This window comes from Lagopus muta, chromosome W (genome assembly GCF_023343835.1).
Source record: "Lagopus muta isolate bLagMut1 chromosome W, bLagMut1 primary, whole genome shotgun sequence".
NCBI lineage: Eukaryota > Metazoa > Chordata > Aves > Galliformes > Phasianidae > Lagopus > Lagopus muta.
Genome location: NC_064471.1, coordinates 6292012 through 6315160, shown reverse-complemented (window position 1 = coordinate 6315160; position 23149 = coordinate 6292012). Strand labels below are relative to the sequence as shown.

Below are 23149 nucleotides of genomic sequence, written 5' to 3'. Positions count from 1 at the left end.
ACATCAGAACCACTGAAATATAAGGCCCTGGTGGACACTGGTGCACAGTGCACTCTGATGCCCTCGAGTCATGAAGGGACAGAATCAATCCATATTTCTGGAGTGACCGGGGGCTCTCAAGAATTGACTGTGTTGGAGGCTGAGATAAGCCTCACTGGTAAGGACTGGCAAAAACATCCTATTGTGACGGGCCCAGGGGCTCCATGTATACTAGGTATTGATTATCTCAGAAGGGGGCATTTCAAGGATCCTAAGGGGTATCGGTGGGCCTTTGGAATAGCTGCTGTGGACACAGACAACATTAAGCAGCTGTCTGTTTTGCCTGGCCTGTCAGAAGATCCATCTGTTGTGGGGCTGCTGCGAGTAAAAGAGCAACAGGAACCGATTGCTACAAAAGTGGTGCACAGGCGTCAGTACCGCACCAACAGGGATTCTTTGCTCCCCATTCATAAGTTAATTCATCAACTAGAGAGCCAGGGAGTGATCAGCAAAACTCACTCGCCTTTTAACAGCCCCATATGGCCAGTGCGTAAAGCCAGTGGAGAATGGAGGCTGACGGTGGACTACCGTGGCCTGAATGAAGTCACACCCCCACTGAGTGCTGCTGTGCCGGACATGTTAGAACTCCAGTATGAACTGGAGTCAAAAGCGGCCAAATGGTATGCCACCATTGACATTGCTAATGCCTTCTTTTCCATCCCTTTGGCCAAAGAATGTAAGCCACAGTTTGCTTTCACATGGAGGGGCATTCAGTATACCTGGAACCGTTTGCCCCAGGGGTGGAAACACAGCCCGACCATTTGCCATGGGTTGATCCAAACTGTATTGGAACAGGGCAGCGCTCCTGAGCACCTGCAGTACATTGATGACATCATTGTGTGGGGCGATACAGCACAAGAAGTCTTCACAAAAGGAGAGAGGATGATCCAAATTCTTCTGAGTGCTGGTTTTGCTATTAAGCGAAGCAAAGTGAAAGGACCTGCCCAGGAGATTCAGTTCCTAGGTATAAAGTGGCAAGATGGCCGTCGTCACATCCCGACAGATGTGATCGAGAAAAATCACTGCTATGTCTCCACCCACTAGCAAAAGAGAGACACAATCTTTTCTGGGTGCAGTGGGCTTTTGGAGAATGCATGTTCCAAACTACAGCCTCATTGTAAGCCCCCTTTATTATGTGACGCGAATGAGAAATGAGTTTACATGGGGCCCTGAGCAGCAGCAGGCTTTTGAACAGATTAAACAGGAGATAGCCCGTGCCGTGGCCCTAGGACCAGTACGAACGGGGCAGGGTATAAAGAACATCCTCTACACTGCTGCTGGACAGAACGGTCCCACTTGGAGTTTGTGGCAAACAGCCTCAGGAGAGACACGAGGCCGACCCCTGGGATTCTGGAGTCGGGCATACAGAGGGTCTGAAGAGCACTACACTCCAACTGAAAAGGAGATCTTAGCCGCTTATGAAGGGGTTCGGGCTGCTTCCGAAGTAGTCGGTACTGAGACACAGCTCCTTCTGGCACCTCGACTGCCAGTGCTGAACTGGATGTTTAAAGGAAAGGTTCCCTCCACCCATCATGCTACTGATGCCACCTGGAGTAAGTGGATTGCGTTGATTACACAGCGAGCGCGGATGGGGAACCTCAGCCGTCCAGGAATCCTAGAAGTCATCATGGACTGGCCTGAAGGTAAAAAGTTTGGAACACCACCAGGAGAAGAAGTATCACGTGCTAAAGAAGCCCCACCATACAATGAACTACCAGAGAATGAAAAGAAATATGCCCTGTTCACAGATGGATCGTGTCGTATTGTGGGAAAGCATCGCAGATGGAAATCTGCTGTGTGGAGCCCCACACGACGAGTTGCAGAGGCCACTGAAGGTAAAGGCGAATCAAGCCAATTTGCAGAGGTAAAGGCTGTCCAACTGGCCTTAGATGTCGCTGAGCGGGAGAGGTGGCCAATGCTCTATCTTTACACTGACTCATGGATGGTAGCAAATGCCTTATGGGGGTGGTTACAGCAGTGGGAGCAAAATAACTGGCAAAGAAGGGGTAAACCTATTTGGGCTGCTGAACTGTGGAAAGACATTGCTGCCCGAACAAAGACTATGGTTGTAAAGGTGCGCCATGTAGATGCTCATGTGCCCAAGAGTCGGGCTACTGAAGAACAGCAAAATAACCATCAGGTAGATCGAGCTGCCAGAATTGAGGTGGCTCAAATAGACCTGGACTGGCAGAACAAGGGTGAATTATTTCTAGCTCGATGGGCCCATGAGACCTCAGGTCATCAAGGGAGAGATGCAACATACAAATGGGCCAGAGACCGAGGGGTGGACTTAACTATGGATGCCATTGCACAGGTTATTCATAACTGTGAAACATGTGCCATCATCAAACAAGCCAAGAGGATGAAACCTCTCTGGGAGGAAGGGCGATGGCAAAAGTACAAATATGGGGAGGCATGGCAGGTTGATTATATCACCTTGCCACGATCTCGCAATGGCAAGCATTATGTGCTTACTATGGTGGAGGCAACCACTGGGTGGCTTGAAACATATGCAGTACCCCATGCCACCGCCCGAAACACCATACTGGGTCTCGAGAAACAAGTCCTGTGGCGACATGGCACTCCGGAAAGAATTGAGTCAGATAATGGGACTCATTTCAAAAATTCTCTTGTAAATACTTGGGCCAAAGATCATGGCATCGAGTGGATTTACCATATTCCCTATCATGCACCAGCCTCTGGTAAAATTGAACGATACAATGGATTGTTAAAAACGATGCTAAAAGCACTGGGTGGCGGAACATTTAAGCACTGGGAGAAGCATTTGGCAGAAGCCACCTGGTTAGTCAATACCAGAGGATCTATTAATCGTGATGGTCCTAATCAATCCAGTTCCCTACATACCGTAGAGGGAGATAAAGTCCCTGTTGTACATGTAAAGAACATGTTAGGAAAGGCAGTTTGGGTTCTTCCAGCTTCTGGAAAGGGCAAACCTCTCCGTGGTACAGTTTTTGCCCAGGGACCAGGATCCACTTGGTGGGTAATGCAGAAGAATGGGGATGTCCAGTGTGTACCACAAGGAAACTTGATGCCGGGGGAGTGCAGTTACTAATTCTATGTATATGTATATAGCCATGTGTGCATTTTAATCATTTTTTGTTTGTTTGTATATATGTATATATATTTTAAGCATGATGTAACGATGTAGAATAAGGGGTGGAATGTCATGGTTCTATGTTTTTTGTTTTTTGCTTTTGTTTTTGGGTTTCAGTATTCCACATCAAAACATCATGTAGTGTACGGGGCATTAAAGTGTCACTGCCCCAATTCCAAGTACCTATCCCTGTACATTACAGAAGTCACGGGATCTGACCCTTCCGGGTGGGGGGGGGCGCTCTCTTGCTGCCTTGCAGTGGGTGCTGGAGGGTGCTTTCCTAGCCGATCCAAGCTTTTCAGGTTTGAATCGGTCCCGGGAACTCTCTCTCTCTCATCTTGTCTGATTTATTAATCTCAATTGCAATTAAATTGTATCTATTGTGTTATCTTGTATTCCGATATTATAGTAAAATAAGTTTTCCTCCATAGATTGTTGCCGCTGTTCTTTTCCTCCCTTCCTTCCTTCCCATTTTTGTGGGACTGGGGTGGGGGGGGGGGGGGGGAGGGCAGAGGCCTGTCGCCCCTGTCACGGACATAGATTGATCTGGTCAAATCCGTGACAATGGCAAAGCCAATTGTTTTGACCAGCTCATTAATATACTATATCTAGTTTGTAAATTCCAGCTACGTATTTTATATGTCATTATGATCAATGATTCACAGAATCACAGAATCACCCGGGTTGGAAGGGACCTCAAGGATCATGTAGTTCCAAACCCCTGCCTAGCAGGGCCACCAAACATACACATTCAGATCAGGTTGCCCAGGACCCCGTCCAACCTGGCCTTGAACACGTCCAAGGACGGAGCATCCACAACCTCCCAGGGCAGCCCGTTCCAGGGCCTAACCACTCTCCTTGTAAAGAACTTCCCCCTAACATCCAACCTAAATCTTCACTCCCTCAACTTGGATCCATTTCCCCTAGTCCTGCTATTGTCAGCCCTTCTGAAGAGTTTACTCCCCTCCTGGGTGTAGGTTCCCTTCAGCTATTGATAGGCTGCATGATTGTGGAAGCCCAAAGGGCAATCTCTCATTTTCAACAGACCTCCTTTTTGACAGAGATGGAATTTATTACATTTAAAATTCATCACTACTCTTTGTTTGCAACACTGTCCTCTGCCAAACTCCTCAACACAATCAGCTGAAGTCTTCTACCTGAATTTCTGGGATGATTGTGACAAGTGTTCCTTCACGATGCTCAGATGTGCACTGTCTCCCACGAGCATCTTACTGGACGCAGCATGCTGCAGCATCTTTGCAACAGAACCAAGGTTTCTTCGTTCATCTGTAGTCAGCTGCCCTCCAGCTGAAAGATCCATTAGGTCAAATGCATCCGGTGCAACCACGGCCGGATTCATGTAGCGGTGATAGAGTAAGTTGCCAACAATCTAGGACAAGTTGAGGAGAGAAAAAAACACGTGCAAAACCAATGGCACAGACCTCCACTGAGTCTTACTGACACTACTCTGAGTGAGTTCTGACCAATTACTTTCCTGTGAGCTGTGGGCCCCGTTCAAGATGCAGGGTCTACTGCGCTGCCATTAATAAGCACATGCTGTCCCAAAGAATCTTAGTTTCACACTGTAACATAGATACATACACTAAATAAATGCACAACTGTCAACATACAAGTGGTAAGACTGACCACTACTAGCTCCAGAACAACACAACTGCAGATATTCCTACACACAAAGGTTTTCAAATTTCACTTTCAATACCACCTGTCCATATATTTTTAGAAGTTACCAAAGAATTCCTCAAACAAGCGTAAAAGTTACTCTGAGAATTAAACCAAGCTTAGTCTAACAGAAGGCAGAACAACTACACTACAGAGAAACCTGGTACTGCAGTCTCACTAAGGGATAGGAGCCAATTCCTAACACAGGTGTGCAGAATTGACCACCATCTCCAACAAAGCAAAAATGGGGAAGTGTGGCAAACCAAGGAGCTGAGCTGAGAAAACAGCAGCTACTTTCTGCCCCTTTTCCAGAGCACTTCTCTCTCTCTCAGAATACCTCTTTGGTTAACCAGCAACGTTTTTAGCTACACATCCCCAATTAAACACAACTGAGAGGAACTCAGAAACGTTTAATCCAGAAGTAAGAAACTCAGAAGTACCGAAGATGAGCGGTATTTGACATTTCAAAAGAAGTCCAATTCACCCAGCTAAGTGAGCAGCAATGAACGCTGAGGCTTTTTTTGTCTTTTACTTCATAGCATTGCTTTTCCACCACTTCCCTTGAAGTGTGTTAAAAACAAAACAAAAACAACCAACAACAGAATCCTCAAAATCTGGTGAACATCAAGCACTGGAAGAAACACAGAACTCTGACTGGGGACGGATGGGAGCCAATCAAGAGTTTATAGACACACATTAAAGGGAGGACAGGGACAGATGACGTAGCGGGGGATCTACAGGCCAACCAACCAGGATGACCAAGTGGATGAAACCTTCTCATGGGCAGACAGGAACAGCTGCATGCTGTGATTCTATGAACACGGCCTGTGTTGACAAGGACCACAATGCTCATCTCGTTCCAACCCCCCGCTGCGTGCAGGTTCACCAACCGCCAGCCCAGGCTGCCCAGAGCCACATCCAGCCAGGCCTTGAATGCCTCCAGGGATGGGGCATCCACAGCCTCCTTGGGCAGCCTGCCCGAGTTGTGGGCAGAGATTGGCTTGGTAGAGTAAGATCTACGGTATCTGTATCTATGAGTTAACACAGAAGAAATGCTTTGGGGCTTTTCTTGGCCTATCTCTTCATGAGATTCACTTCCAATAGTCTCAACACCCCTGTCACAAGATGATCTTTACACCTTTCAGAAGAAAGCCATCTCGAGCTGATGGAAAAAAGCTGGTAGCAATTGGACAGATGCATGCAATGAATCCAGGGATGGTTTGGAACGATTAACAGAGCAATGCAAAGCAGCTGAGCAACTTGTAGAAAAAAACAGTAGCAACAGCTTCCATACCCGGCCTCACCATTCTGACATCCCATCTGGTTAACCCAGGACTTGTAAATATCCACTGGATCCGTTCTGACGTTGAGCGATTCGTCCTCAATTATTTCCTTCACAACGGGGGCCAAGATCTGCCTCAGTGCGTTCTGACCACGGGCACCACGGTTGAAAGAGCGCATCTCAAAAATACAGAGGAAACAAAGGGAGTTCTACACAGGCACAACTATTTTCTTTCAGTATTTCAACAAGTAAGCAATCAGCAACAAAAGCCATTCACAGCATGCCGCTATGGGAAATCCAGCAGCAGAGAATAAAGCATAGACATGCACTTTCCTGAACTACTACTCCAAGAAAAGATAATAATAATTAAGCAAACCTTTTAGACGTTACCTGTTTGAGGGCACATACCATCCTCATACTTGAAAGCATCAAAAAAGGCATGACTGCCTCCAACATTGTATGTATTTGGTCTTCCTAGCAAGTTGTCAAGCTCCGTATCAGCCAGAAGTCATAAACACCGAACTCCTAAGTGACAATCAACTCCATTATGCCAACGGACAGCCAGAATCCTTAAGCCTGACAGCCAGTAAAAAACCCAAACCAGACAGCATCTGATTTTCAGCCTCCTCATCAGTTCTGGAAAACAGTGACCTTCGCATCAGCTTCACTCTGGCCTGTAAAGCCCAAGCTCGCAGTCTGTGCCAAGTCCTTCTTACTAGACAGCAGAGAACTTAGATGGGACTGAATCTTAGGAAAGCACTGCAGAAGATCAAAAATAGTGCCTCCCTGAGCAACAAAGCATTGGCTAAAGAAAAATGGCTTTAATCCTAAAGAACAAAGGTAATTCCTCCTCCTTCCAGGTTACAGAAAGGACTGACGTGAAACAGCATGAGCAGAAGGCAGGGACAGTTCAGCATTATCAGCAAATGAGCACAGACATCACACAAGAATAGCTTCAATTTTAGCAGCGGCCCAAACTGAGGCAACAGCAAGGCTGTGTCCTACGCTACAACGTACTTGATCTCTTCCTGCAATGCTGTTTGCAACAGCCTCAACAGCAGAGATTCCTCTCTCTGACTGGATGCGTAGTTATGCAGCGTGAAGATGGCTGAATCCATGAACTTTGTGGGTTTGTTTTGAGGCATCTGCAAAAGCAGCTTGGCCAAGTACGTTGGAGCAGTCTAAAACAAGAAGAAAAAGTACTTAGTGCACATGTATAATCAATGACTATTAAGATGTTGTCATTATGAAATAAACAAGAGAGTTTGACAAAGCAGACTAAGCTAACAAAAGGAGAATAAATAGAAGGCTTACCCCTATCCTGGGCTCACTTACAAAACTCCAGCAGAGCAGATCTCCAGACAAGATCCTTCCCCACTGGTAGCCAGCTCTTAAACAGGTCTAGGAGGGCTGTAGCCTGGCTGCACCCCTTCCAGCAGCACAGCTGCATTGCCTTCACCTGTGCTCCTCTGCCTGACTCACTGCTCGCCTCAGGTGATCAATCAGAGGTTCAGGCCATGACTCCGCAATTCCCGTACAGCACATGTCCACAAAAGCCAACACCACAAAGACAGACAGCGCCTCAACACTGCAGTGCAGAAGCACAGACTGTTCCAATACATGTAAGCATCTATGACAAGAGCAGTGAATGAAAAGCTGCATACCTCAAGTAGAAAAGATGCTGATAGGCTTCCAGCTTTTCCCTCTCCTCTTTGCTCCAAGCTTTCAAACCCCCCTTTTGCTCGTTCAGCGTCATCACGTCACAGAGCTGTTCCTTGTTCTTCCTTTTGCTATGAGAAACAACATCCTGCAAAGAACACAGAGGGACAGATTCCACATTTAAATAACACGCAATATGGGAAAAAGCTGCACGATAGCACTTCCTTTTGTGTGGATAAGGCAGTCAAGGTACATCAGGAGATCATGAAGTGAAACATTATCTGTTATAGCAGCGATTTCTGTCTCGTCCCCACATTCCAGAATTGGTTGAGAACCTACAAGGACTAATTGCTTTGAGCAGGGACTGTTTCCATTTTGCTGACTCACTGCCTCCACTGCTCTGATAACGATGATACTTTTTGCTGCCAGCATCAGCCCAACAGCTGGAGCCTCCTTTGGAACTGAACATCACTGCTGCCATGGTTCAGATTTTACACAAGGTCAAGCCTAGCACTACGCTATTCAGGACCAAAGGAAAAGGTGACTGTAACTTCAGCTTGAATTAAAAAAGGCACCGCTGTATCAGCAATGTTGTTCTTGTGGGCAATCAATCGTCAGCAAAGTGACAGAGGGGGCCTTCCATCAGCCAACCAACACCAAGCAGCCCGAGTACATTTCCTGCTCCAAAATCACCTCCCCCTTCTGATACAGCACACAAAACGTGAGAAGAAATTAAGGTGTGCAAGTCCATGACTCATGTAGCCACAAGTGAACAGACAAACAGTTCTCAGAGCCTTCAAGCATACCATCTATTGCTTTCCCTTGGTCCCGAGTGGGTTCTTTTCTGGTGCTTTGTTTTTAAAACACTTGAAGCCTTGATGTTTCTGCTGCAGTTCTCTTTCTAGGGATACATAGTAATTAGTGGAACAGTTAGGAACTTACTGGGAGGAAAACCTGTAACTCTGGGGGAAATAGTTCCCACTGAATCTGAGTAAGTGAGATCCAGGCTCAGAAGGTCCTCAAGCTAACTACCATTGGCCTCAATTCACTCTCCTAGTCTCCCAGCACTGCATTTCCTACCTGCAGTGTCATTCTGTTCTTCACTAGCAGTCCAATCTTGATGTCCATGAGATTGAGGTCATTTTCAAGCTGTTGATTAGATCGGATCAAGCTCACAACTTCCTCACACAGTTTCATTAGCTCCAGCTCCTCCTGAAAATCAGGGTCCGATCGAGCAAGTGAACAAATTTCCCAACTACAGCCATAGGTGGGTTTTCAGCATTAACTAAAAACAAGTGACAAAACATCAGAGGACAGGAAACAAATTAAGGCACGTGTTACCTCTGTGCAGACAGCATGTCAAGCAGCAGCCAGTCCAGGGTCAAATTAACACCAATGGGCTTGAATAACTCCTGACAGCATCCGGAACTTCTGGCATGGAATAAATCAGGACAGAAGTCAACGCTATAGGATGAAGTCAGTATCAGCTTAGGGGAGTCCACCTTGCTGAACTTACCCCAAAGATCAGCGCTCCTATTTCCCAGCAGCAAAAGTACTACCGTGAACCAAGTTTGCACAGAATCACAGAATGTCAGGAACTGGAAGGGACCTCCAAAGATCATCTCGTCCAATCCCCCTGCTGGAGCAGGATCACCTGATTAGGGCACACAGGAACATGTCCAGGTAGCTGCTGAATGTCTCCAAAGGAGATCCCACAACCTCTTTGGGCAGCCCATCCCAGTGTTCTGTTACCCTTGCCGTGAAGAAGTTTTTCCTCTTATTTAGGTGGGACCTCCTATGCTCCAGCTTGCACACACTGCCCCTTGTCCTATCACTGGATGTCACTGAGAAGAGCTTGCCTTCATCCTCCTCACGCTCACTATTCACACATTTACAAACATCAACGAGGCCACCCCTCAGTCTCCTCCAAGCTAAAGAGACCCAGCTTTCTCAGCCTTTCCTCATAGGGAGATGCTCCACTCATCAGGGCAGAGCAGAGGGGAAAGAGAACCTCTCCACCTCCTATCCGTACTCTTTCTCATACACCCCAGGATGCCCTCTTGGCCACGAGAGCACAGTGCTGGCTCATGCTCCTCCTACCGCCCACCAGGATCCCCCAATCCCTTTCTCCTACGCTGCTCTCCAACAGCTCAGCCCCCAACCTAGACTGGTACTCAGGTTGCTCTTGCCCACATGCAAGACTCTACACCTGCCCTTGTTCTTTCTCATTCCGTTTCTCCCCACCCAACTCTCCAGGTCTCGCTGGAAGGCAGCACAGCCTTTTGCTGTGTCAGCCACTCTTCCCAGTTTTGTGTCATCAGCAAACTTGCTGACAGCGCATTCCACTCCCTCAGCCAGAGGGAATTTTTCCTTCAGCCACCTACCTACCTACCTACTCTTTGCACCACTTCACCCCAACTGATTTTCATAGCTCTCTTCGTGTTGCAGATCTCACTAACAGTATTTTTCTGCAAATAGAGATTCAAAGCATATTAGCTTTATTCTTTTGGCCACACTTACTGAGGGTTTTGTAGTCTTCTCCTGCTTTGTTTCCTCCGATAAAAGCTTGAGCTTTTATAACGTCATTTATCTAGAATGGAAAAAAAAAAACAAACAGCCACTTACACTTGTTAAGGGCAGAGTAAAAACAAAAGTGTCAGGTACTGAATTCATTTCACAATCTCTTACGTGGTCTCTGAAATATTGCAGGTGATCTCTGCAACACCTTCTGCCTTGATACATCCTGGCCAGTCACTGAATCTATAGGAAAGAATCCCAAAGCAGGTCAGATAAAAGTCTTCTCCACAAATATTGCTACCAAAAATGTTAACAAAAAAAAAAAAAAAACCAAAAAAAAAAAAAAAAAAAACCCATAGTATTTGCTACCTTCACTTCTTGGTCCTTGTGTGCTCGTCAGTAATCCAAACGGATTTGATATGCCTTCCTCTGTTTATAGCCACGCCACTGGGACTGAAAACACACACAAGAAAAAAGGCGACTTTTCAAAGTGAAGAGCAGTAATTTACTATTCGATGCTTCTTTCTGCTGCTCAGTTTCCACTTCCCTTTGGCTGAATAAAATGTAACAGAGACATGCTCATCTTACAAGACATGCCGTAAGAGATATGCAGTGAAGCCTTAACTATTTCTTCCACCACCAGCTGTCGTTGTGAGGGACTTAGCAGCACCCCCCACCAAGGGCAAAACACAGCTAGAGAACAAATGACTAAAACTAAACAACCAAATGCACCATCCATTGCACAATTCTCAAGGCCATCTTCAAGTCTCCAAACCCACGGACTAATGGGAAGAGGGAGAGAAGTAATTTATACATAGTGATTCCCAGGGAGAAGGAAACGCCTTCCAACACTTTGCAAAATGAAGATAATTGTGCGTGGCAACTGCTTGAGTTGAACAAAACCAGTCAGTAAGCGTGCGTGTGGAGAGCAACTGACAAGTACAAGCTTCAAACACAATTAGGGGATTTCATACCTGCATGCAAGTGATGGCTGGAACTTGCTTCTTCAAAAACCTCATTCTGGAGTTGAATTCCTGACAAACAAGACAGCCTCGACAACAAGCCTGAAGCTTCACCATCAGGTTCTCTTTGGCCAGCCACAACTGCTCTCGCTCGTATGCTGCCGTGACTCCAGATACAGTGCTCTAGGTTAGTGTCATGGTAGGAAGAAGAGCCAGGAAGAGAAAAGGGAGATGCAAAAATGACATGTTACACAGCGGCTTCTGTATTCTGCTCAAGAGAAACTTACAAGTTGCTTTTTGGTGAGCAGCAACACCACCGTCTTGTTCTGGTGATAAAGGTGTGCACATTCTCCACAACAGGACAAAGAGGTGCTGACGTGCAAAGTAGACAGTGAACAGGGAAATAAGATACAAAGCTTGCCAACTTGACTACTGTGGGGAAACATTACTTCTTAAAGTTGCAATAAGGCCTGAAATAAGGGCAACTTCAACTTCAGAGAAAAAGAGCACGTACTTTACCTGCATCTCCTCCCGTGACAGCTGTGTGTCATTCTGCACAAATTCCGTCGCTTCATCCCATCCTCCCTCTCTGCTCCTCACGTTATGATAATGATGACAGCCTCCTCTCACCCAGTGTTTCACCCGTTCACTGCCACTGCCTCCTGAAAGCAGAAATGCTGCTATGTTGAAAGCAAACACGTATCTAGCTTCCTCACATACAAATACTACAAGAAGGAAATGCATGGAGAGGGCCCTTCCTCCAAGCAATAGAAGGAACGCCTCAGATTCCAGTGAACCACCGCAAGAACTACCTAAGCACAACATATTCTACAAGTGGGGAATATTTCACTGCTAACTTTTTCATTTCCTTCCTACCTTTTTTTCTTTCCTTTAACAAAGACTTCAGTTTACAAGGCAGCCTCAATTTCCTGTAACATGAGATTCTAACAAGATACCCAGAACGCGAGACTGCTCCTCACATTTCTCCCCCTCTGCTTTCCATTCTACAGGCAATCATCTTGAATTTACTGCACTAGCAGGTAGCTATTTGGGGTTCACCTGTGGCCATTTTTCTCCTTTCCACTTCTGCCAACTCTCGCTGCTATGTCTCTGCACACTCTGCAGCGACTCCGTACAGCCCCACATCTGGTGAGCACAAGGCACTCAGGGTAGGGCTGGTATCTCCGTGACCGACTGCCTCATTCACGGCCAGAATTCCTAAGGAAACTTCAACAACAGGAGGAGGCAGGTTACCTGGGCAGTCAGGAGCTCAGTGACTCACAACAAACTTCAGAGAGCAAGGCACTGTGCGAGTGTACACAAATACCTTCCTGTATTTATGCACAAAAATACTGATTAAAAAAAGACAACTTGGTGTACAACGATCTTTTCAGTACAGTGTGCATCTGTGTATGGCAGTGTCTGACAGCGCTTTTTTTTTTTGCTCTTAGTCCTACTATGGTGCTGATTTATCGACGGTATTTCTCTACAACCTTTTATCCATTCACTCAGCTGTACTCTGACAACAGCTGTAGTCAAGGCAGCTGCTTCTTGCAGAGCCCTGCTACAGCAGACAACTGACTCAAAAAGCACCTTTCCAGTGACTGCACCATTCCTAGCAAGAATAGCAACCTGAACACAGAACAGGTTATCAACAAGAACAAGATGAGGAAAGAGCTAACCCAGGGCTACTCCAGAACTCTGCTGCAAACACAGGACAAAATCAACCACAGGTATCTCACCGAAGCAGTAAACACGAGATACAGTCATTTTCAGCACTGAGCGAATGTCTGTTCACACACACACAGGTAGAAGGGTATCTGAAGATCTTATTCAGGCTCAAAGAAGCATACTCTAATCCTGCTTTTGACCAAATGTTCTTTGGCACAGTCCACCTGCCAACTGCAATGATTTGTGTTTTTATCTGCACTTAGTGCAAAAAAAAAAAAAAAAAAAAAAGTACTTTGAGAAATACTTCATAGAATTAAGGCAACAGTACAACACAAACGAAAGCTAAGATGCACCACAACTGCGCACATGAACATCCTCTATTGGGTTGACTACCCAACCACAGACAGACACAGTGATCTGCTAATGTCAAACACTTGGACAGAGATTCAATAGGTATCTCTGCCTAGGATGTAACCCAGTCACAACACAACTGAAACAATGACATATCCTTCCAAAAAGATTGAAAGAATTGAAATTGAAAGGCTGTGACATTCTTTGCTGAAAGAAAAAACTTCTACACCTACCTGAAGCAAACACTTGTATTCTAATTTCCTTTGCATGTGTACATTTCTTGCTCGCATTCTTTCAGTTGGTGATGAATATTTGGTTGACAATGGCATTGAACCACGGTATTTGCCACAATGCTTACATCTCTGTGACTCTTCAGTGTCCTTGTTAGCCTTCTGAATCCCATCCTGAGTTTCATCGAGCCAAAGCACAGCTGTTCCATCCTGAGTGTCCTGAAGAGAACATGATGAGGAAAGCATTTGCAGCATGAGGAAAAGAGTGTCACTGGTTGTGCAAAACAAAACCCCCACCTCTGAGCAATTGCAGTTTCAAGGGATACAGGAAGCACTTCAGTATCTTTCTAATCAATTGCAACACAAGGCCATAATGGACATTTGTTACTAGCAGAAGCAACTACAGCATTACCAGGCCAAAACTCTTCTCAGGACAAGGAACTCCCACCAAGAGTTCCAGCAGTGGTATCACTCCAACAAACACCAAGACATCCCAACGCCAAGCAATCTGCGCTGCTCAGTCCTAAAGCTGTATTTGCCAATAGGACGTGCCTTTCCAAGGAGCCCAAAAAAGAAAATCACGGAACAATTTAAGATGGAAAGGGACCTCTGAGCTCATCTGGTACAACCCCCTTGCTCCAGCACGGACACCGAGAGCACATTATCCAGGACAGACCAGATCCAGATGGCTTCTGAACAACTCCAAAGAAAAGACTCCAGTCCCTCTCTGGTCGACCTCCGCTACTGCTCAGTTACCTCCACTGCAAAGTGCTGCCTGACGTTGAGATGGAACCTCTTGAACCCCAGCTTGTACTCAATGCCTCTTGTCCTCAACTGCATCCTCGCTTCCAGCTTCCACATACACTGAAGAGATTCCCTCCAAGCCCTCTCATCTCTAGACTAAAGAGTCGCCTCACCCTCAGCTTTCCTCTCTGGAGAGCTGTTCCAGTCCCTCAGGCACCTCAGGGGCCCTACGCTGGCCTATCTCCAGTACACTCATGTCTCCTGTCTGGGGGGGGCAGGGCAGAACTGGACACAGTACACGAGCAGCCTCACCAACGCCAAGTGCAAGGATCACCTCTCTACTGAAGCCTTCCAGGCAGCACGAGCACACTGCCCACTCACAGCCACCTGGCTGTCTGCCTACCAGCATTGCTAGCACTTTTCCTGAAAAGCTTTGTTCCGCTGAGGTGGACACAAACAGAGACTAACAAGAGTCCTTTCCCAGTACCAGGCTGCAAGGAGTTGTTCAGGGAAACTTTATGAAGTGGAAATGCACATACAGGAGCAGCAACCAAAAACTGAGGGGGAACTAACACAACAGCAGGCTGCTCTTGTCCCGTCCACAAAGGTTTGCACATTTCTGTACCAGCAAATCAAAAAGCACTGCATGTACTGGGGGTAAATACAAATGTACAACAGTAAAAGCATCTCTCAAGTCTCTCTTTTAACAGACCATTTGCTGTGGAGTACAGACCACACCGTATCTTATGTTTTGGCTGAAGAAACTCATTAAATAATGTTACACGCAGAAATTTTCCAAGAGACAAGTGTTTAGCAAACCACAAAATACACATCATGAACAACAGTCCAGCAGCTGCCAAGCACAGCTCCTCCACCCCCACTGCTGCTTCCTGGGGGTTACTATGGAAGGAGATCTGAAGAAGCAATTGCCATCCCTCCAACAACTCCTGATGTGCAAACAGGACACAGGAAACATTGACTTCTGACACAGATTAATAATCACCCTGCACAAAGAGCCACTATATTCCAGCATGAAGAGTTCTGTGGCAGGACTGAAAATTGACATTTCCTTACATACCCTCCACATTACCACTGCTTTGGATTGAAACCTACATCCCTTTAACAAGTTTTATCTGAATGTCCAAGGAGTCCCAGGACTGCTTCAGCAAAGTAGAAATTCCTGTTGGGGAAGGGTGGCAGACTTAGAAGAACAAACTCTTGCACTGTCATCTCTACCAGCAGAGTCATCAATCCCACGACTATCAAAGCCGTCTGATCTTTCCCGTGCATTTACTGAACTACAATCCCTCGCAGTCCCAAGCTACAGAAGTCACCAGCTAGTAAGCACGTTGACTCAGGACAGCAACTGTTCTACCCACAGTGCTAGTCTGTACCACGATCTCACCATCTCTGAAATGGCTGCCATGTTGCAGGGAGGAGCCCTACATTGAACATACGCCTCAATGAGGTAATTTCACGTCAACTGAAGTCACCAATCCAGCCTGGCAGAAGCTTACGTGCACACCAAGAACAACTCCTTATTTCATTCTCACTCAGTAGGAGGAAATGCTTCAGCACAAAATGGGTTCCCGAGGAACATGAACCCTTTCAGGGCCACTGAGGAAGCTGCTCAGTGATCTTCATCACCAGCGCAGTTTTCGGACACTGCCATCGTGAAGGTTTACACTTAGTCAAAAAAAAAACAAAGCAAACAAACGTACAAAAAAACACCAATGTTGAACACAGTATCATCTCAGTCTCTATGCTAAAATCCCCGCTGGAATTAGAACAATGACCTCCACAACTGAAAAGATATTTCAAAAAGAAATTAAACACACTTAGGCAACTGAAAGGAAGCACGTCTGCTACTTCTGTGTAAGCATAAGGAAATAAAATAGCATCCCACTCATCTGTTAAAAAAAAAAATCAGCAGCATGTACACCACAGAATCACAGGGTTGGAAGGGACCTCAAGGATCACAAATCTCCAACCCCCTGCCCGAGGCAGGGCAACCAAACACCACCCATACAGCTTTTCATCTTCCTTCCTAAGCCAGTAAGGTGAAATAATTCTTCCTCTCTCCATTTTCCCCTGGACATACAAGACCAGTTACACCAAGAAGCAACTCCATCTAAGTCAGGAGAAGTCCTGGGCTACCACAACAGACAACCACCATGCAAAAAATGCACAGCATCTGCAGCGTCACCTAGTGAGTGACAGGCATTCAGACACATCTTGCTAGAAGCATATATTTTGTTTTCTATTTTCCCCTCCTTCTGAACAAATCATCACCTAACAAGTTTTTTTTTCCTATTTCTCAAACTTCACTTTTGCTTTCTGTAACTACACCTATGGATACATTTAACAAATAGCACTAAAAAATGGAGACTGAACGAGACTTGCATTTGGAAATTCACAACTACTAGGATAAACACTGCCTTCTTATAAAAACAAATGACACTGAACACATCTCCTCATATCTCCAAAAAGAAGGTACGTCTGCCACTCTGGACGTACAATTAGCTAGAGCAATCCATCTCCAGCAGTTCATATCTTTAAGCCCATCTCTGTAGCTCACAAAGATCCACGTGTTATGCCTGCATCTCTCTTTCCTTCATACAGACAGATCCAAACTGGCCAGGTGACATCAGCTGATAGCATGCAGCGTTCACCCTTTCATTTCCAGATCTCTTTCCCAGCTTTTTTCCCAACATCAGGAATGCCCTCAGTACACAGATGCAAAGGCTTCTTGAGAGGTACTTTTAACTACACCCACCTGTGCTTTCTCTCTTAGCCCGAAGCAGTGTGCCCTGATAATGCTGACCTACCTTTGGGGTTACACCCTCCAGCTTTGCTGCAGGAACCTGTAAGGCTTGCAGAGTTTTTCTGGTGTCTCCTTCATCCAGTGCCTCGCTGATAAGCCCAACAGCCAAAACTCCTACAGAGAAAGGGATAGAAGAAGAAATACAAGATCCAATCCTTATCCAATCCTTTACCATCATCACGAAACTGTGCTTTGGAAGAAAAGTGCTATTAGTGCTAAACCAAATACCCGCTGAGAATAGCAACATTTTAATAGCAATCATTTTCTACACTAGCAAAGAAAGCAAGACCACTTCTCCACCTTAAAGAAGCCACACATTTTTGGACATAGTAATAAATAAAGGAAAAAGCAGAAAAAAGATCCCTCGGGGAAACCACATGAATGGACACATGAATGAGTTCTTCAACACGTAGCTCAAATCCACTAGAAGAGAATTATCAAAACCTCAATGGCCAGGGCTAGTAAGTTACAAGTTTTCAAGAACCCTTCAGAATCAAGCTCTTCACACCAAGCTATAGCTTTGCACAAAACGCCATTCAAAAATACACTGCCTTCACTTCTGAAATACCAGGATTTATTGGATGCATGTACTATGAGCTGTATTACAACAGATAACAGTGGGTGCTGCCAGGGACAGCGAGGACTACAGTTCAACTAACTGAAAACAGACATAAATAGATAGCTTACAGTTAGCTCAATGTGAACAAAGCCTGAGTCACACATGCCAAACCTACAGCAAATCACAAAGTCATTTGGGTTGGAATGGACACCCAGAGATCGTGTGATGCAACGTATATTGAATATTCAATTATTGCTTGCAGAAAGAAGCAACAGTTTAAATCACAGTTGGAGAGTTTACAACAAAGATCTTTCGGAAGAAAGCGAGGAGCTCAGAGTGGATACAACTTGAGTTAAAACACCCAAAGACTGCAGCTTTTTCTTCTGCACGCAGTAGGAGAATCACAAAGTGGAACGCTTTATAGCAGGCAATGCATTTGGACAGAGCAAAGATTAAGGAACAATACATGCTAGGGACACCACAAGAACCAGGATTGCTAAGAAGACCGTACGACTGCTGTAAAAAAGCACCATGTCAAGGACCATTTAACTAACTATGCTTTCTTTAATGACAAGATCACCTCTGTATTTCACCTAGAAAAGCCCGTTGAGGGCTTTTTGGATTTCAGTCAAGTTTTCAGCACCGTTTCTCACAGAATCCTGGACAAAACATCCAACATACGACTAGACAACAATACAATGCAGTGGGTGAATGAGTGGCTGATGGGTCAGGCCCAAAAAGCCACAGTAAACGAGGTCACATCGCTCTGGCAGTCAGTCACTCCAGGGGTTCCCCAGGGCTCTATTTTAGAGCCAGCTTTCTTTAATGCTTTCATAAAGACTTGGATGTAGGACTAGAAGGTGTTACGAGCAAGCTGACTGACAACACTAAAGTGGGAACAAATGCTGAATCTGTGGAGGGTGAAGAGGCCTTGCATAGAGATCCTGAGAAATTAGAGAGCTCACACAGTATGCACACCTTTAGGCATGCTGCTCTCCCCATGAGAGAAAGCTGGGGGAAAGTAGGAAAAGAAAGACCTTTCTTACAAAAACACGCACACTACGGTTGACACTACTCCATCTCATGAAGAACGAAGGAAAACACACATAGCAACTTTTGACTCAGGAAAGGGCACAGAGGACAAGCAGTCATTATCCTTGATTAATTAGCTAACAGAGGCAGAAAAAGACTACTCTGTGAAACAACAATATGTTACAGCTCCTCATTAGAAAGCATTCTTGAATTTGAAACCAAGTTTCAGGACAGTAGAAGGGTACACGTCGCTATGGCTTCAGGACTTCCTCAGACACTAGATAAGAAGTATCCATGCACAGGGGCACACAAGAAACTGAACATATTTGCACTGGAACAGGCTGCCCAAGGAGGCTGTGGATGCCCCATCCCTGGAGGCACTCGAGGCCAGGCTGGATGTGGCTCTGGGCAGCTTGGGCCGGTGGTTGGCGACCTGCACACAGCAGGGGGGTTGAAACTAGACCATCACTATGGTCCTTTTCAACCCAGGCCATTCTATGAAACACTAACAGGTGAAAGAATTAAAAAGTTTCCTACCAAAACTCTGCCATAAGACGTCAACTGATGTCATTATAAAATTCTCTGCCTTTTATGGATGATGGTTTGGGTTCTCTGTTGTCTCTATTGTTTTAGGGGTTATAGGAAGAAGAAGTGTTACAAGAAACGAGGAGCTGGACATGAACTTCCAGGCTTCTGCTGTGATGCCTCACAAATACAAGGCTGCAAAACTAGTGCTTTGGTGCACGCATGCACATGGCTTGCACTTGTTTGGGTCACGTGATCAGATGAACTGAAGCCACACAGGAAGCCCGTGTCTATTTGGAGATCCAGGAAGCAAGTCAGTCAAGATTCCAGGCTCTGACATAACATTTAAGCCTCTCTAGATTACAGCCTTTTCAGGGCAACTCAGCTACACAAGAAGCAGTGGCAAAAGGCAACTATCTCAGTCTATATGAATCAAGCAACAAGATTGTTCATTGGCATGCACCTAGTTTTAGCACACCTTACGATCTAGGATCAGTCTAGCACTAATCAAGCAAAACTTACTTTCATGTTCTTCATGCACAGCTAAGTGCACACGATCCACACGTGACTGGATATCATTCCACGTGACAAACTCATTTTCTTCTGCACGCATCTGAGCTTTCAGCTTCATCACATCATCCACACATCTGTCAAAGAACAAAAATCAAAACCAGCAAGTACCGTGTCATGAAAAACTGGCCAGGGAACACACAAGACAGCAATGAGAACTAAACACAAAATAGAAGAAGTAACACAAGGGTTAAAACTGACATAGACGAAAGAAAGAAGGAATAGGAAAAAGACAAAAGACTGTGAGCAAGGTGGTCAGCTCCAGTGCAAAACCATCAAGAAAAGCACTAAAACACCACATGACAGTTTCAGACAAAAAACACAGGGCAGGAGCTGGCCTAGTGCAATTGAGAACCTCGTAGGGCCAGAACATAGCTTTGTTGTGAAACCTTGATAAAGGTCTGAGAGATGGTACTCAGAGCAGATTAGTAAGAAACGGTGAAGGCAAAGACAAGATGCAAGAACCGAGGGAGAATAAATTAATATTGGAGTAAGCAGTGAAAGAACCTGAAGTGTAAGGGGAAGAAAAGAAAACCGAACCTCTCGGGAATGTAAGCAATATCAAAGACGGACAGGAACCTTCCAAACACTCACCTCTGACAGTTCTCATCTTCAGTGTTTGTCAGCCCTGGGACAGCATTGCTCAGTTGTCTCCATACTGCACTCACATCCCCTGAACCCAAAGCCCTGATCATCACAGCCACAGAAGAGAGCATCTCTACAGCAACAGATAATTCTGCATGGCTGAGGTTACCCTGCGTACAAAGGGGAATACAGATCAATTACACTTGCTCTGCAAAACTACTGCTAGAGCACCAAGAGATTAAAACAGAATCTCACAGTGCCGAGTAGCTCAAGACTTCAAGATGAAGCATCCCGTCAGAACAGACTAAGCATCAAGGCAGTTCTACCAACACTCAAGACAGGCACATTTAGTGGAACAGACAAGGCAGATTTGGTGATCCATATCAATTCACAGACATCAGAAGGCATTACTGACATCATGGCTTTGTTGCTGCAAGGCGGCCAGCTCCTTGGGATAAAGATCGGCAGCAAATGCATAAACCTCTGCTAGCTGGGCCTCTGGCTTCATCATTTCTGCCACAGTCTTCTCTGCATCACCCATTCTAATTGCAGCATTAGTTCTGCTCGCTGCTGCCAGCCCTAGCAGTTTGAAGAGGCAGCACATCAAAGAGGCAGCATGACAACAATGGCGGCAGACAGTTGGGCTCCCAGTCATGCAAGCACTTGTGCTGTATTCAATAGTAAGAACCTAACCTAAAAAAAACAACCTCATTCCCTTGTAGGTTTTCCAATCAGTTATTTATCCAACTAGTCCTGCGTTACTGTAAACAACCAGACTACACAAGGCCCTCTTTAAAGTAAGACTCATTTTTAAACCAGTTTACCTGTTGTCTGATTATCAGAGGACTGCCTCACCAACTTCTGCCAAGAAGCAGCCTCAAAACTGTCCATGTTTTCCATCCGTAGTTCATAACAACTTTTCCTTCCGGTAGCTATGACTGGTCGTGGCATTCTACAGTGTTCTCTACACCCTACAGTGCTTGCACTTTAACACAGCACCAATGGGGAAATAAACATCAAGCAGCACGGAGAACCAGGAAGGCACTCTGAAGGTAACCTCCTAGTTACTACACCTGCACCATCTCCCTCTTGTAATTTAAACCACCTGGAACCAGACCCCTATCAGCTTTCTTTTCATGTGTTATAAATTGAACTAATTGCTATTGTACAGCCAGAATTAAACACTGAAAGCTTCTGGAACTTTCTCCACAAGAGAGTTTTGCATGGTGTCAGAAGCACCTGAGTAAAAAAAATCCAGCCACTGTGATCTACATTTTATTTGTTAACTGATACCTAGAAACAGCCATTAAAAAAAAAGCTGAAAGTTCCATAGCTCAAATCAAGTAAGCCTTATGTCAGTAGTCAACAGGTCAGCTAGTTTTAACACCTCACGGAGCAATCCAGATTTCTGTCACAGTCCATGGAACAAAATTTAACACAAACTGCCTAGGAAAAGAATTATTGAAGGCAGACACAAGTCCCATGCTGCTCAGCATTTCATCTCATCTGCTGTTATCTCAAGCAGTATTTTGAAGAGCTCGATAGAAGACAGAGCCAGCTGTCACGATTCTTTTCCATGTTCCAGTAGTCTCAAGCTACTTAAAGAACATCCACGATAGTCTGAGATAGCCCTGCTATAACCTCATGTCAACACAAACACTGCGCTTTCCCATCCTGCTGAACACAGACCACAGCAACAACATCAGCTCATTCAGTGCAAATAGCTCAGCAAAGGGAATAAACAAACAGAAGAAAACAGCCTCTCCTTAAGGCACTTCAATTAGTCACAGCAATGCAACCAAGTCACAGTATGTTACACCCATTACGGACAGGTGCATCCACCGCAGTGCCCAAGACCTACTTTGCTGAAACTGGACACATTTTTCTAGGGTCTGAAGGCACACAATCCCTTACATCTCTGCTTGGGTGTACCCTTTCAAAAAATAATGCACTGCAGACATACGGTACAAGTAACAACTTCACAATTTCACTTGCAGTCTCCTTTACTTTAGACTCCTCTTTTCCACAACTCAGCAAATCATCTACATACTGAAACAGCTTTACCAACTCTTCAACCTGAAACTTTCCCAAAACTTCCTCCAGCACTTCATTAGTTAAAACAAAAATAAAATATAAAATATATAATGTATATAAAATAACACATAATAACACAATATATAATACCTATAATAATATAACACATAAAATATAATAAAATCAATTAGGCGATTCTATGAACCCTTGGGGTAAAGCAATCCACCTCTCTTGCTATTTTTGTCGCATTTTTGGATCCTCTAGTACAACGGCAAAAAGATCTCAGCACTCTGAGTCTAAAACGCAGGTCCCAAAAGCATCTTTGAGGTCTGTTACACTGAACCATTTGTGTCTGCGTGGGATTTGACTCATTACATTACAGGGCTTAGGAAGCAGGGGGTGTCACTTGAGAACCATTTCATTCATTTCTCTTGGATCTTGTACCAGTCGATAGGTGCCACCTGCTTTCTGTAAAGGCTGTTTTCAATTATTTTGAAATCATTCTCCCTGTTTCCCTTTTCCAGAAGCATGGATCCACGGATCCCTCCAACCTGTTAGTCACAGAACAGGGCCGAACCAGCCTGTAAATCACTGACGCCTGGGCAACCTGTTGTGTGAAAAACTTCCTCCTAATATCAACCTAAACCTCCCCGTCTCAGTTTAAAACCACTCCCCCTTGTCCTATCACCATCCACCCTCGTAAACAGCCGTTCCCCTTCCTGCTTATACACTCCCCTCAAGTACTGCAAGGCTGCAATGAAGTCTCCCGC

At 45.3% G+C, this 23149-nt stretch overlaps 1 pseudogene; it reads right to left on the bottom strand.

Annotated features, from left to right (window-relative positions):
• Nucleotides 1-5817: 5817 nt before the first annotated feature.
• LOC125686393 (ras GTPase-activating-like protein IQGAP1) lies at nt 5818-21245 on the bottom strand (annotated as a pseudogene).
• Nucleotides 21246-23149: the final 1904 nt, after the last annotated feature.